This window comes from Nicotiana sylvestris, chromosome 8, assembly GCF_000393655.2.
Source record: "Nicotiana sylvestris chromosome 8, ASM39365v2, whole genome shotgun sequence".
Classification (NCBI taxonomy): domain Eukaryota; kingdom Viridiplantae; phylum Streptophyta; class Magnoliopsida; order Solanales; family Solanaceae; genus Nicotiana; species Nicotiana sylvestris.
In genome coordinates this window covers 1,753,934-1,762,558 of record NC_091064.1, presented here as the reverse complement: position 1 = coordinate 1,762,558, position 8,625 = coordinate 1,753,934, and the positions used below count along the sequence as shown (strand labels likewise).

General features: G+C 35.5%; 1 long non-coding RNA gene across 1 annotated transcript; it reads right to left on the bottom strand.

Moving 5' to 3' along the window:
* Positions 1-5,353: 5,353 nt before the first annotated feature.
* Positions 5,354-7,060, bottom strand: LOC138874427 (uncharacterized). The gene is made up of 3 exons (XR_011401408.1): positions 7,000-7,060; positions 6,601-6,668; positions 5,354-5,540 (listed from the first exon to the last, which is right to left on the bottom strand). It is a non-coding gene; the product is annotated as an uncharacterized lncRNA (long non-coding RNA).
* Positions 7,061-8,625: the final 1,565 nt, after the last annotated feature.

Here is an 8,625-nt window from a genome sequence, read left to right as displayed (position 1 = left end):
CAAGGTAAGTGTTTGGTATAACCTTAGCTTGAGGGATTAGGAGTCAAGTCCTATTTGCTATGTGATTATTGTTGAGTGCGACGTATAGGCATGGTGACGAGTATATATACGTTGTGTCTAGCATGACTGTGAGTCTTATAATGTGATTTTCATGATTTCGTTGAATAAACTATGCTTTAGAAGTGATTTCTATTGGTTGTAAAAAGTTGAGGAAGTAATTGTGACTTTTGAACATCGAGGAGCATTGGCTCAAGTTATATTACGAATTGCGAAAGTAAATGAGTTGATTGAACCCTTTGGAGCATTGGCTCATGTGGTAAAGTGAATTGTGAAGTAAAAGTGAAAAAGAGAAAGAGTTATTAAATTGTTCCGTTGCCGGGATATTATTGCTTTATTGGTTATCTCCCTTGCCGGGATGTTGATATTGTTGATGATGTTCCCTTGCCGGGGTTTAATTGCTTAATTATTGTTCCCTCGCCGGGATTTCTATTACAATCTTGTTCATTACCTCGCCCCATTGTTGTGATTGTTGTTTGGGTGAGGAACAATGTTAAAGCACGAAGGGTGATGCCGTGTATTATTTGTTTTGTGAGGGAAGAGTATAAAGCACGAAGGGTGATGCCGTGTATTGTTTGTTTTGTGAGGAAAGAGTATAAAGCACGAAGGGTGATGCCGTGTATGATGATGAGGAAAGAGTGCAAAGCACGAAGGGTGATGCCGTGCCGCACGATGTACCATACTGTACCGATTCTATTGATTATATGGTGAGGAAAGAGAGTAAAACCATGAAGGGTGATATTGTGCACATTTTTATTATATAATTGCTCGGGTGAGGACGAGAGTAAAAATACGAAGGGTGATGCCGTGCATTTATTGATTTCTGATTCCTTATTGATATTCGAGTTATGTTGTTTCCTTCGTTACTGATATCTCTCTTTTTGGAATTGTTATCTCCCCCACAGCATGCTCCCCTCCCATATTGATTGGTTATACCTGTATTTCTTTCCGTTGTATATATATTTGGACTGCATAGGTTTATTTGGTAGTCTGGTCTAGCCTCGTCACTACTTCGCCGAGGTTAGGCTAGGCACTTACCAGCACATGGGGTTGGTTGTGCTGATACTACACTCTGCACTGTGTGCAGATCCAGGAGCAACTTTCGGACCGTAGTTGGAGTGTTTCCTTCAGTCCACCCGGAGACCCAAGGTAGACCTGCAGGCGTCCGCAGGCCCTGGCGTCTCCCTCTATCTCTATTTCCTATTTCCTTTATCTTTTATTTAGAAACAATGTACTGTTGTTTTCTTCAGACCCTGTATGTAGTAATTTTAGACTGTTTGTGACACTGTGACACCAGATTTTAGGTATTTGAGAATTTAAAAGTTGTAATAGACGCTGATTTTAGATATTTCATCGTTATCTTCCGCTTAATTATTTAAAGTTCCATTATTTTCATGTTGTCGCTTGTATTTGTTAAAAAGAAGTAATTTTTTAATGAAATAGGTAGTTCAGGGTTGGCTTGCCTAGCTCTCATTAGTAGGCGCCATCACGACTGCCGAGGGTGGTAAATCCGGATCGTGACAAACATCTACTTTAATTAAGACTCTAGCATAGGAAATTCGATCTAGTTGAGTTGTAAATGTATCTGCATATAGTGGAACTCCTAAGCTACTACAAATTTTGCTTAGTGGCTTTGCTCCCCAACAGTTAAGAGGAATGTTTGGGAACCTTACCCAAACAGGAATAATCTGTAACACTTCCTTATTAAAGTCAAAAGCAGCAGTCCATACTTTCATTATAATTGACTTGTTGTTTAACATGTGAGGTCTAGAATATAAAACTTCATCTCTATCATTCATGGAATTGAATTTTACAACAGAGTATCCATCATTATGGAAGTAAACTTTTGGCTTCGTTGCAAAATTCCATTCAAACGCAATGAATCTCTCCATAACACCTATAGTTGGGGTACTTCTAACTACATATAGAATCAAAGCTTGTTTCCACTTGTGCGTTTCCTCTTCTACTTCTTCCTTACTAAATTCAACTATTACCTCACCATTTTTAATAGTTGGAGCAATGAAACTCAGATCCATCCCATTCGTCGCCATTCTGTTCTCTACAAATAGATTTGTCCACTTCTTTTGCTCTGGTTCCATCTTCTCATTAATTATTGCATTTTGTCTCTTATCCGTGATCTCCTTGTCCTTAATTTCCCCAGATTTCCCAGCAATTGCACCTGAATTACTCACATGCATGTCGATTTTCTTTGGCTTTGTAGTCACCTCGATTAATCTACCTTAATCAGATTTCTTCTCACTCAACATTATCGGATTAATGTTCATATTAGGAGGAGTTTTCATACCTTCCTTCATAGCTGTTAGCGATGGCCACTATTCCATTGAATTTTCATCTTCAATTTGTGAATTCTGAGTTTTCCTTTCATTACTCTGAGTGTTACTGCTTGTTCCTACTAGATCCGTCCTCTGAATCACAACTGAATTTTTCTTAGGTCTGCCCTTCCCCATTGATGAACAACGTACGTTAGCAACCACGCTTATCGTGCGCTGAGAGCAAACGAGAAGAGAGCTTTTTTAGTTTCAAGTTGGAGTTATAAATTATTTTAAAATTAAAATTAAAAATTACCAATCAAATTAGGGAATAGTTTCAAGTTGAAATTTTAAAATAAAAAAACTTTTGATTGGAATATATATGTGTGTGTGTGTGTGTGTGTATATATATATATATATATATATATATATATATATATAAAGAGAAGTAAATAATTATATGATGCCAAGTGGTATAACCATAAGACAACAAGTGTAGATTTTTAGGACAAAGCTCCAACAAAGTTGGTACTTTAAAATTATTTTATAATAAAAATCGAAATAAATAAAAAATTGCCAATTCAAATTGTATTTATTCATTAAAATTCAAACACTATTATTGAAAAAATATAATAAAATTTATTTTAAAAAAAATAATCAAGAGTAATAAAATATGTATACATTGGATAGTATAATAAACAAAAACACATAACGAAAAAGTTATTTGATGACATCATAATTCCCTTTAATTTAGTAGAGATTATTCATTAAAATTCTGACAATATCTATTCTAATTATATAGAATAGGAGAAGCAAATCATTGTGATGATTCCAAATGTAACATAAAAAAATTAATAAAGTGTCAAAATTTAGGACAAAGCTCCAATAAATTTGGAGATTCAAAAATTATTTACAAAGAAATATGATAAAAATAATAAAATTAACTACTCAAACATGGATGATATAATAAAGATAAATACATAACAAAAAATTTATTCAATGACTACATAAGTCCTTATAATTTAATCGAGAATTTTTTCATTAAAATTCAAAAACTATTATTGAGAACAATAGAATAAAATTTAAAATAAAAATTATCTCAAGAGTAATAAAATATATATCTTCTATTATATTACAAAAATAAAGTAGCAGAGAAAAATATTAAATAAAGAAATATTCTAATAAAAATTTATATTAACAATGTAATGATACTAAATATAGGATGATATAATAAAGAAAAATACATAACAAAAAAGTTATTTGATGCCTGTATAAGTCCCTTTAGTTTAATAGAGATTTTACTCCTTAAAATTTAGATAATATTATTAAAAACAACAGAATAAAATTTAAAATAAAAAAATATTTCAGCAGTAATAAATTATATATTTTCCTTATATTACAAAAAGAAAGCGAGCAGACGAAAATATTAAACAAAGTAATATGCTAATAAAATTTTCTATTAACAATGTAGTAATACTAAACATTGGATAATATAATAAAGAAAATTATAGAACAAAAAAGCTATTCACAGACTATAAAAGCACCTTTAATTTAATAGCGATTTTATTATTGGGTATATCGTATTGACAAATAAGATGATACTTGAAATTTATTAAAGCGATACGATCTAATAGGATCAAACAAACCCGATCACAATTAATTAATATTTTTTTAATATTGATCGCACATCGCGCGGGTACGACTACTAGTATGTACATAAAATACCTAGTTTGGCGAAGAGATCATGAGTTCATGTGCCCCATAAAATAAGCTATAAATCCGCCCCTATTTCTAACCAATATAAATACTAGATACCAATCACTAGAGGCATATGCAGGAATTTTTGTAAGCGGTGTCATCAGTAGACGTAAAAAAATAAATTAATTAATATAATATTATATTTTAAAACACTACCAACAAAAAAAATATCAACTTTCAAGGAAGTAGCAGCGTTCCTCAAATTTAAAAATATCAACTAATTCAGTGTTTTGATAATGTCTAACAGGCTAGCGGTTTAAATCCCTTTGGGCACGCATTGTTTTTACTTTTTAAGATGAGGCATAAAAGTATTAAAATATATCAAATGAGCCTATGAGGTTCGAACTCGCAGCCTATTGATTTTATTGTTTTCTTGTTTCTTCATTTGAATTATATATAAATAATTAGTAAAGATTTTTGATGAAGCGGTATGACGTGATACCGCTTGGGCTAAAGTAGGTCCGCCCCTGCCTATCACCTCAGCGAACTAGTACAAATACTAGATATCTTTGTATAAGCAACCAGGCAAGAAAACATTCATATTATGAATTTAAGTTATATATACATGGTGTAACGACCCGATCGTTCGTTCTGAGAGTTATAGCCTCGTTTCTCCCATTTTTGTTTCTTTATGTGTTGTTCAGCTGTGTTGAGTTCTATCGAGTTGGTAGGTTTGGGTTCAGAGTAGTTTTGGAGTGAAATGATCACTTAATCTCTTAGTTAGAAAGCTAAGTTAGAAAAATCAACCGGAAGTTGACTTATGAATTCGGATTTGGATTTTTATGATTTGGTTAGCTTTGTTGGGTGATTTTAAACTTAGAAATGTGTCCGGAATGTAATTTAAAGGTCCGTGGTAGAATTAGGCTTGAATTGGCGAAAGTTGAAAGTTTAGAAGTTCTTAGGCTTGAATTCGAGGTTGATTTGGTGTTTTGGTGTTGTTTTGGGTGTTCCGGAGGTTCGATTAAGTTCTGGTAGTGATATATGACTTGTTGTAATTATTGGTTGAGGTCTCGAGGGCCTCGGGTGAGTTTCGGAGAGGTTTGGGTTGTGTTGCGCTTGTTTTTCTTATGTTTCGACGTCGTTTTGTCGCGACCCAAATCCCGGTCGTAATGGCGCCCAACACACTACTAGACAAGCCCGACCATTATTCAACACTTAACCCAATTTATCAAAAATAGCGGAAAGAAATATCAATTAAGCAAGATTAAAGTACTGAAAATTTTAACAAAATACACAATATAATCTCACTAGGGCCCGGTGTCACGAATTTGAGCCTCTAGAATACAGAATATCATCCTAATACACGGTATATCCAAATTCCGATAATGCGGAAATAAAGAGATAGGATAGGAGGGAGAAGATCAATGGCTGCGAACGCCGTGCAACTAACTCGATACTCCCAAAGGCTGGATCTGCTGATCAACTGGATCTACTGAGCCTGAGACTGCCCTGGATCTGCACACAAGGTGCAGGGAGTAAAGTGAGTACTCCGACCCAGTGAGTAATAAAAGTAACTACAGTCCGAAGATAAGAAAATCCAGTAAATACACAAAGTAAGCTACAATCCGAATATACAGCAACATATGGAACTGAGCAGCTAAACACCAGTATAAATACAAATACATGAATGCAATGCAATGCATATGATGGTACATTCCAGTACCCACTGCGGCGTGCAGCCCGAGCCATCCATATTTATTTATCGTCGACGGCGCTCACTGGGGGTGTGTACAGACTCCGGAGGGGCTCCTACAGCCCAAGCGCAATATATTGGTCAGTCATTGTTACCTAACTGGTCAGCCATTGTTACCTGACCAATTTATATCATATAGTGCCATTGTTACCACTGTTCAAGTATATCATCCAGTGTCATTGTTACCACTATTTCAAGTATATCACACAGTGTCATTGTTACCACTGTTTCAAGTATATCACACAGTGTCATTGTTACCACTGTTTCAAGTATATCACACAGTGTCATTGTTACCACTGTTTCAAGTATATCACACAGTGTCATTGTTACCACTGTTTCAAGTATATCACACAGTGTCATTGTTACCACTGTTTCAAGTCACTTTATAATCAGTCCAGAAAATAATATAATAAGCCCCTTGGGCATTTACAAAACAGAAGTTCCCAGCCCGGAATACATTTAAAAATATCATTTAAGTTTTCAACACTTAGAATTATGGCTGAGTTTGCAAAACAGCATTTAAAACCTTGGACTGAAATTAAATGATATGCAAATCATGCTAAGCAGTAATATCAATCCTCGAAGGATTTTACAAATCGGCACAAGGCCCCAAACATGGCATCAAGCCCAGTAATATCAATGAAGTATGTGTATCAATCACCAGTATAGTATAAACATCACACGGGATGGACCAAGTCACAATCCCCAATAGTATCCGACCCCGCACTCGCCATGGAGTGCGTGTCACGCCTCAATATAGCATTACGATGTGAAAGTCCGGGGTTTCAAACCCTCAGAACAACATTTACATCTATTACTCACCTCAAGATGGCCAAAAGTCTACTCCGCGGTGCCCTTTCCTTTCGAATCGACCTCCTTGCGCGTCGAATCTTGCCAAAACCACAAGGAATATATTACAATAGGCTAAGGGAATATAACCCAATCAAAAAGACTCGAAAAATATCGAAAATCACGAAATTTGCAAACCCGAGCCCCGGGACCACTTCTGGAAAAACTACGAAAGTCACATCATCGGATTCCTCGTCTCTCCACGAGTCCGTACATATAAAATTTACCAAAATCGGAGTTCATTTGACCCCTCAAATCACCAAATCTTATTTTCAAATCCCTAGGCCTAAATCCTCAATTTTTCTACAATTTTCATGCTCAAATCCATACATAATTGATGTACTTAACTCAAAATAGGTGGGGATAACTTACCTTCACATTGATGATGAAAATCCCCTCTTGAAGCTCCCCAAAAATCGTCCATACTTTGAAGAAATGAAGAAAAGTGAGCTAAATCCGTGTATAAAAGAATCTGTCTGTGCTTCGTCGAGTTGTACCTTGCACTTGTGCTATACAAGTTGTACATCCTATTAAAATTGTTCCTTGTCGGACACCTTCTGTTTAAACACCCATAACGTCTTGTATAAATATCCAAATGACAAACGGTTTGAAGATTTAGAAACTAGACTCAAAGATCTTTAATTTGATAGGTTGTACACCATATAACTCTTTATATATCCCGAGATATGAGCTTCTAAAGTGTATCGTAAATTCTGCCGAAATTGCTCCAGCAGCCCTTTTCGATCCATCGTAACTTTCTGAGATGATATCCAAATCGCAAATGGTTTAACATTCCGCAAACTAGAATTTATGGGCTACAACTTTCATGTTTTGTACTTTTTCTGATTTCTTATAGATTACAAGATATGAGCTTCCAAACTTGACTACTCGCACCTAAAATTTTCTGGGCACAGCAGAATTTTCTGCAATTTTCTGCAATTTTTCCTAAGTCCGAAATCACTCCGAGACACCTCCGAAACACTCCCGAGCCCTCGGGGCTCCAAACCAAATATGAACACTAACTCTAAAACATCACACGAACTTGCTCGAGCGATCAAATCGCCAAAATAACATCAAAATCAATGATTTGAGCCTTAAATCCAAGAATTCTTTCAAATTTCATAAACTTTCAAATTTTCCAATTTAAGGCCGAAACCCGTCAAACAACGTCCGTTTGTAACCAAACTTTACAGGAAGCGCTTAACCAACATATATGACCTGTACCGGGTGTCGGAACCAAAATACGAGCCCGATACAATTACTTTCTGATCAAATTTCATTTTCATTTTCCTTAAACATTTTCAGAAAATAATTTCACGAAAAAATTCATCTCGGGCCTGGGACCTCGGAATTCAATTCCGGAAACATGTTCAACTCCAATATTTTTCTATGGACCTTTCGAGACCGAAAAATTACGGGTCCGAGTCCGTTTACCAAAAATGTTGACCAAAGTCAACTTTAACAATATTAAATATCAAAATTTTTCAAATTTTTCCCATAATTCATATATTTCAACATAAAGATATTCCGGACACACTCCTAAGTCCCAAATAACCTAACGAAGTTATCCAAACCATAAAATTCACATTTCGAATCCGATATCAAAATTTCCACTTCCGGCCAAATTTTCTCAAAAACCTTCAATTTTCCATCTTTAGCCGAATGGCTCCAAAATGACCTACGGACCTCCGAATTCACTTCCGATCGCGCTCCCAAATCCAGAATCACCATATGGAGCTACTCCCCATCTCGGAATCCCAAACGGACATCAATAACACTGAAATGCATTTTAAACCAAACTGATGCAATTTCTTCTAAAATGCTATCTTCCACAATAGGCGCCAAAACGCTCTCGGGTTATCCAAAACCCGATCCGGGCATACGCCCAAGTCCGAAATCATCATACGAACCTTCTGGAACCTTCGGATCCCAATTCCGAGGTCGTTTACTCAAAATTCCAATCCTAGTTCATTTCTTCAATTTTAAGCTTTCAAAATG